Source organism: Rhagoletis pomonella, unplaced genomic scaffold (genome assembly GCF_013731165.1).
Source record: "Rhagoletis pomonella isolate Grant_MI unplaced genomic scaffold, Rhpom_1.0 Rhpom_scaffold_00001, whole genome shotgun sequence".
In the NCBI taxonomy this organism is placed as follows: Eukaryota; Metazoa; Arthropoda; class Insecta; order Diptera; family Tephritidae; genus Rhagoletis; species Rhagoletis pomonella.
In genome coordinates, this window is record NW_023458555.1 from 10840952 (window position 1) to 10848881 (window position 7930).

The 7930-nt window shown below is 32.0% G+C and overlaps 1 protein-coding gene across 1 annotated transcript in view; it reads left to right on the plus strand.

Moving 5' to 3' along the window:
* Positions 1–7930, plus strand: part of LOC118738710 (protein sarah) — a gene marked incomplete in the record, with an annotated part of 154592 nt that overhangs the window by 128319 nt on the left and 18343 nt on the right. The window contains 1 exon segment of the mRNA XM_036469638.1: positions 1489–1519.

The window sequence follows — 7930 nt, forward strand, 5'->3', positions numbered from 1 at the left end:
AATTGTTAAACATAATCGATATTTCTTGTTTTAAAATAAGTCAAAAGTTAACTAAAATATTATAGCTTTTTATCATAGAATACACACTCCGTACGGCCTCTGCATAGAAATATACCAGACTAAGATTTATTTTAATATTTTTGTTTCTCTTTTTCTTATTTCTACGATTTACCCACATAAATTTTATTTCAATTGCAGCCCTTAGAGTTGTAGACAACCACACATTTGCATTGCAAATGACAGCCAATGTTTGAGTTCTCTTGTGATGCCAGATTGTGGTACTTATTACACAAGAACAAATTTATACACATAACTTATTACATTCTTAGATAAACACAAACAAATAGCAGGCTTTTGTCTACGCTGCGCAATTGCTTATATTGACATGCAAATACATACAGTCATGTGAAAATTAATAGGTACACGACGTTTTGAACAGTTTCGGCTATTTTTCCATTGTTTGTTTACTGCTTAGTTTTTTTTTTAGAAATACAGCTTATTATCTAAAGGTCCAAATTTCAAACTTTGTAGAAAAGTTAGAAAAATTCAACGAAATTTTACAACAACAACAAACTCTTTATTAAGATTTGCTAGAAAAATTGTAAGTATGCAGTTTTATAGCCCATTAAATTCTAACTAAAGAATGTGCAAGTTTCAAGTAACGAAAAATTCGCGTTGATTTTTGATATTTTTTTTTTTTTGCTGAGGGTGTCGAGCATTTTCTTCCATACAAAGTGTGTTCGACCCTTGCTTTTTATGGAAGAAAATAATAACACTATCCGCCAAAAAAATTATCACAAAGTAACGCGAATTTCGAGCTACTTGAAACTTGCAATTTTTTAAGCTAGAATTGAATGGGCTATAAACTTGAATACTTAGAACTGTTTTAGAAAATCTTGATAAAATGTTTGTTGTTGTTGTAAAATTTTGTTGTGTTTTTCAAATTTTGCTACAAAGTTTGAAATTTGGACTTATGTGATTTTTGTCAGACAATGAGGTGATTTTTATAAAAAAAAAAAAAATAGATAATAAACATTAAACATTAAACAAAGAATGGAAAAATAGCTGAAACTGCTCAAAATATCGTGTCCCTATTAATTTTCACACTACTGTATGTACATATCTGTACATACATATACGGATATGATATACATATATGTATATTATGTACGCTTACTATGTAGGCGTCTGTTGGCAAAAGATAGGTTTGTTTATATATTTGACATGTGGGCGTGTTGCTGTTCGTGGTCTTATGAAATTTCGTTCTTGGAGGCGTTTTATTGCTTAACGGTTGTCTTTTGCAATAGATGCTTCCAAATTATACAACAGTTCCACGGTAACTTGTTTCACTCTTTGCAACATTTTTTTAATGATTTGTTTACTTTTTAAATGGCTGGATGATTAAATTGCTTAAGTACACTTTATTATATGATACTAGTTAACACATAAATAAATTATGATTGTGCTTTTTCTCTCCTTCTTTTTCAGAACAAATATTCAAGCTTATTTTAAAGCTGACATAACAGAGATAGGAACAGTTAATCGTAAGTATTTTAGAGTATGCATTTTGGTACGAATGTCTCTAATCCTTTGCCAAATGTGCCATCATACAGACCTTGGTCACTTAGTTCGAAGTAATCATATCGAGCCATAGCCTCCAAAAAGACGTAAACGACTTTTGGCAAAATATTATTTTTGATGCAGAAATGCATCTAGATGCTCTAGGAACATTTCTGCATTAACAAGAAAATTTTGAAAAAAATTTCGCTCATTTTTTTTTTTGGTAAATATCAAATTTTCAACCGAGTTTTAAAAAACCACATCAAATTCTTCGCCAACACCGCCCCACAGTGGAAGGAAAATTGCTTCCTCTTTGACTGCCAAGCTTTTGCCAACTGCTAAACTTCGCTTTCTGCCCGCAGCGTCTTTCGCTGAAAATTACCAGTTACTATTCGTAGCAGTATCTCAAAGGGCCGATGCTCATGGTTTTGACTTTCTGAAACAACCTTAATCTAAACTAACCTACAACACAAAAGCTTTGAATGCTCTCTTGGTTTTATATCAGTTACACAAAAATATATTTTCGTCTGTAACCCAGAACGTCCAGATTTTTTAACTGTCCCTAATCGGCGGGGTTTTCCCCCTATTTTACAACGCTTTTATCAACTTGCAATGTTGTGTTCCAGAAGCTTTCAATGTTGTGTGTCCGACACCATAAAGCAAAGCTCTGAAAAGCTCCTATAAAAAAGCATAGTGAATAGGGCGAGGTAGATGACATCTAGATGTCGCCCTATGTACTACGTTTGCTACAGCGGAAATAGACGACACGCCATTCTTTAAATAAAATTAATTGGTGCTCGTTTGTATGTACATACATATGTAAATGCATGTGTGTGCATCTTTCTATTAATATCGTTGAATTATTTTAATATCTATTGCAAACTTTTATTCAGACAGGACTAAAAAGTAGAAAATAAATAATATAAAAAAAACTTTTTAATATACAACGCTTTTATAAATGGACTAAAAAGTAGAAAATAATACTTCTCAGTCCCATAGAATTTGTTTTGATAACTTTTGATTTTGAAATTTTAGCAAAAGTCATTATAAACAATCTATGAAATTGAAAATGAAAAGCGTGGGGCGCATGTAATACACTTGAATTGATATGAAAAGTAATATATGTATGTATGTATGTGGGTATATGAATAACGACCGCTTAAAATCGATTCCAAAGTTCTACTTTCGCTGTAGAAATTTTAGGTCTACGTTATGTAGTTTGACTATTGTCAATTAAATCGAATGCTTTGTATTGCATGCGCTCCACGTTTTTCATTTTCAATTTCATAGATTGTTTATAATGACTTTTGCTAAAATTTCAAAATCAAAAGTTATCAAAACAAATTCTATGGGACTGAGAAGTATTATTTTCTACTTTTTAGTCCATTTATAAAAGCGTTGTATATTAAAAAGTTTTTTTTATATTATTTATTATTCGCATAGTTTTATTTTTATTTTTTTGCAACCCCATATTTTGATTGCTGACTCGAGCAACATCTAAATTCGAAAAAGCTTTTTATAACAGCGGTCACACTGTGGTTCAAAATTGGCATTTGGTGCTCATAATTCACTGAAGCCTTAATTTTTCACTCAATTTGATTATTTTTTTTTTTTAAATGGAAGCTTACAAAATTTGAAAGAGACCAATTTTAAATCTGATGAGCATTTTTTATAACATTTCAAATTTTTCTTGGGTAAAGCTTGGACGGGGTATTTTTATAGGAAAATAACACTACAAATTTAGCTCGAAAACCACTGCGAATATTAAAAAAAAAAAAAACATCCACACGTGGTCATTTGTTTGAGTCACTGTACATACATATGTATTTTTTTATTTCGAAAATCTTAAAACCTATAGTTTTGATTAACAATTCTGACTTATTACATTTTTTCACCCCCTAACAAAATAATTTCTGGTGCAGTTATATTTTAAGCCACCAAAAGCGCAATTTATTGTCACACTTTTATGTAACTTGCAAAGAACACTCATAATCCAATAATCGCCCTAGCCACAGTTGGGAGTCCTCATAAACATTCGCCCACTGAACTAAAACAAAAAAACTATCGTAAACTCAGTGCCAGCAGCAGCAAACAGATAAGAAAACTTGCTGCAGAGCGCAAAATTAACATTTTTATTTCTAACTGCGCGCAATTCCAAAGCGAAATGCCACAGTTTGTTGGCTGACTAGGGTATTTAGCGTGGGTGGGGGCCGTAAAGTAGTTGACGCCTAGGGGAAATTGGCCCAAAGCGAAACTGTGGCTCAGCCATGCGCTTTTGCTTGCATTGCTATGGTGCTGCCATCGTAGCTTTGAAAACCACGCCGGTGGACACTTAACTCAAGTGTGTGTGTACTTCTCCGGCGGCCTAGTACCAAATGCGAACAGAAACACACAAAAAAACAACGAAGATGAGTCGTAAATAGTTAGCAAAATGCAGAGCAAGAAACGCAGCGCTGCAGATTGCACGGCTGTACCTTCATGGCTGGCTTGCTGGCGGCCTTACTTGTCGTTGGTTTTCTTGCAGTTACTGTTGCAATTTACATAATGCTGCACTTAACAGACGCTAAGTAACATTTGGATCTCGTTTGTGTCTGTCAGTCGTTTGATTTGTCGCACTTCTGCAGCAGTTGCCACACATATAGAACTGGTTTTTTTTTTTGCTTTCTCTTTCGTTTTGCGAATATGCGATTTTATGACGCAAATTCAAGTAATCGAATATTTTTTTTGGTAAATACATACGTATTGCCATTTGTTTCCCCATATTCTTTTTATTGCCCTTGGCTCAAAGTGAACTTCTGCCTCTTGTGTATTTTTGCTCACACACTCAAGGCCAAAAAGTTGCACATTTGCAATAATCCTCATTCTAATTAAACGCTGTTTTGTGCTAGTTTTGTTGCATTGGTTTATACCGGCACACACACACACACACACACGCGCTTGCATATTCATACACAGCGTTTATGGCGGAACTCTCCAATAAACATTTTTGCTAAATCTCAAATAACCGTTGTTAACCGGAATGAAATAGAATCCAGCTACTCTAATTGAAATAGTGGTATAGCCTTAAAAATAATTTATGTTAAAGGAACACACAGTTTTTGATAGGAACGCATTTTTTATTTATGAAGTTTTAACAGTTTATTTAATAGCTTATTTAGTCAGTTGGTTTGTCAAAGAAAAATAGAATGTAAAAAAATCCGAGAACGTAACAGTTACAACTTTTATTAAAAAAATCGCTCTTTAACAATTATTTAATTACTCCTTAAATAACCGTTATTTCTGATTTTTATTTCATAAATCCAAAATAACAATTATTTTTGATTTTAATCTAAATAATCTGCAAATAACAGTTATTTTTGATTTTTAAGTTATATGTCTTAGATAACAGTTATCGAAGACTTTTATTTATAAAAGTCATAAATATAAATCAGTCGCTGACCTTAATTTTTTAAATCATACTTATTTTATAAGTTATTTGTATAAGTCGTAGTAAACTTTTGTTTCCCAACACCTTTTTAACTGCGAAATATGCTAATGACTTTTATACAAATAATTTAAAAAATACAAATCGGTGACTGATTTATTTTGATGACTTTTAAAAGTAAAATTCGCCGACTGATTTTTATTGATAACTTTTATAAATAAAAGTCTTCAATAAATGTTATCTAAGACATATAATATAAAAATCAAAAATAATTGTTATTTTGGATTTATAATATAAAAATCAAAAATAAACGTTATGTTTTTTTTAATTCAGCATAAAAATTGCATGTAAAAATTTATTTTCAAAATTGAGTCTCGGTGAAAAAAGAAATCGATCGGTATGTATCACTTATTTGTAGAACATTTCCTTCATAGTGAATTTTTCGATGACAGTTTTCATCAATGACTGTTATGTTCGGTCCCTGAAAAAATTAGTTTTTCGATTAGTAACTTACAGCTTGAGAACTTATTTTTGGCAAAATAAAATTTACCTCTAACATTTTATCTTATGTATAAAAAATGTTTAACTATAATTAAAAAAATTGTTCGAGGAGATCGTTTATAGAAAAATAACAAAAAAATGTACTTGAAAAACATTGCGCATATTTTGAAAATAAACAGAATTCGATCATTTTTGCCTTTAAACAATTTCTGAGTGCTCAGAATTTACGAGTCTTTCTTTCGTTAAAAATATGAATCTGAGACCAGTAACCATACTGGCTCATTTCGGACTTTTATGTGTCATAAATTCATTCATTGAGTAAAAGTAATAAAGTTGACGTAGAAGTAAAAGTTTATTAATAAACAGAACTATAAAGAGTGCTTATTTTGAAGACTCAAAAAGCGTCACATTTCAGATTTGGACCCGCATGGGCGTGCCCTTCTAAGAGGGGAAATATGTTTTTTTCTGCCTCTTTTTTGAGCTCATAAGGACGGTTACAATTCAGAATTCTGACACTTTTTGACTCTAACATGAGTTCGACTGTTTATAGTTATACATACATATTTGTCAGCCTCATTATCATTCCCATACATACAAACATATGTACAAATATGTTTTTTGTGTACTACTTTCAGCGTTCATCTGCTCTCATTTTGTTACGCGCACAACATTTCTCAAACAGTTCAATTTTCTGCACGCGCCAGCTGCTTACATTGGTATGCGTATTTAAATAAGTACATATATGTATGTATGTATGCGTATAATCTATTGTTAACACTAGGGCATTCAATCCAGCATCCCGAATCCCGATTACAGCTATGGCATCCCGAGATTTTCAATGATTTATCTACATAATTAGGCAGGTTCTAGAACCTTAGTGAAAGTGAAATTGAAAGTGGATAAAGCAGCTCCAGTGCATTTAATTTGAAAAACGAGAAAAACAGAGCACCGAAATTCGGATTCAAATTGAACTTCAGGCATTTGTACTTGGAAATGAATTTCAGAACCTGTGAATAACTGCACTGCTTAAGATAATTCATGCAAGGACTGCGTAAAACGAAATACTGGTAGCACTTAAAAGCAAGTGGTTAATCTTGCAACAAAATACGGTCTAGTCCCGCTGACAATAAACTAAGATGCTTAATTTTTTCCGAAATACTACAGTGAGTGTCAGTCAAAATCGTAAAGTAATTTTTTTCCAAATGTTTTAAATATTTTGTTTTATTAATTTTTAATAAAAATATAGCTCATACTACAAGAAAATCCATAAAACGCACACTTTCTAACTTTGTCACAATTAAAAAAAAAGTAAAATTTTCATCAAACTTTTTATTCAGAATTTGTAGAATTTTTTCAAAATTTTATTTTTGATGCAGGAGTGCATCTAGACGCTCTGGAAACATTTCCGTTCAAAAAGAAAATAAAAAAAATGTCGCTTACAACTTCTTGGCGATATGCCGTTTGGCTTATTTGATAAAAAACAAATTTTATTTCTTTTTATTGTTCCTCCCATTAATCCCGGGGTACCGAGTTTAAAATTTTTGACATCCTGAAATCCCGGGATTCTTAAAATCCTGCGAGATTGAATGCCCTAGTTTGCACGTAGTCACATTGTGCATGTTGCTCATACGCACCGTTGCCCATAAAATGGGTAAACTCGTGCAGACACTCCTACATGGCCTACATAAATTTGATAAGAATTTGCACATGTGTAACTCTTTTGAGCATTTTATAATTCGTTACATGATTTAATCGAAATTTATTGAACTGTAGCTCAGTACAACATGTGAAAGCAGGCATGAAAAACGCATCAAAGTAAACAAAACAAATTAAACGACTTTAAATTACTACAATTAGTACCAGTTACTGCCGAAGCCTAGAGTGCTCTTGATCAGAAAAAATTTTATTCTCTCGAAAATATAGATGTTTCACAAAAAAAAAAAAAAAAAAATTACACCTTATATCGCAAGATCTAAAAATTCAACCTTCGAAATGGCCTCACTTTCGAGTGCTTTACTCTCCGATTTGTATTTCACGTTTCCTTTTCTTTTTATGGCCGAGCGCACAAGGGTATATTAACTTTGGTTTTTTTTTAATCAATTTTTCTTTGTTTTCAATAAAATTGACAGCACTTTCTGCTGCGTAATTATTTCTGTCAAAGTTCCCATGAAATGTGCTGTAAGAATTTATACACGCAATGAGTAATGGCCTATATCCGCCATGCTTCTGTAAGCTTATTATAGGGTTTTCCGTGAAAAACTCATCAACGTTAATCATGTTGAGCAACCAAAGAATAATAATATTAAGTAAAACAACTAAACGAGCGCGTCATTCAGTACTTATGATGACGTGCTTGTTTTACAATGGCAACTAATTTTTTTCATACATGCATATGTATGTACATACATTAGACTGCATCACTACCCATACAAAAAAAAAAATCGG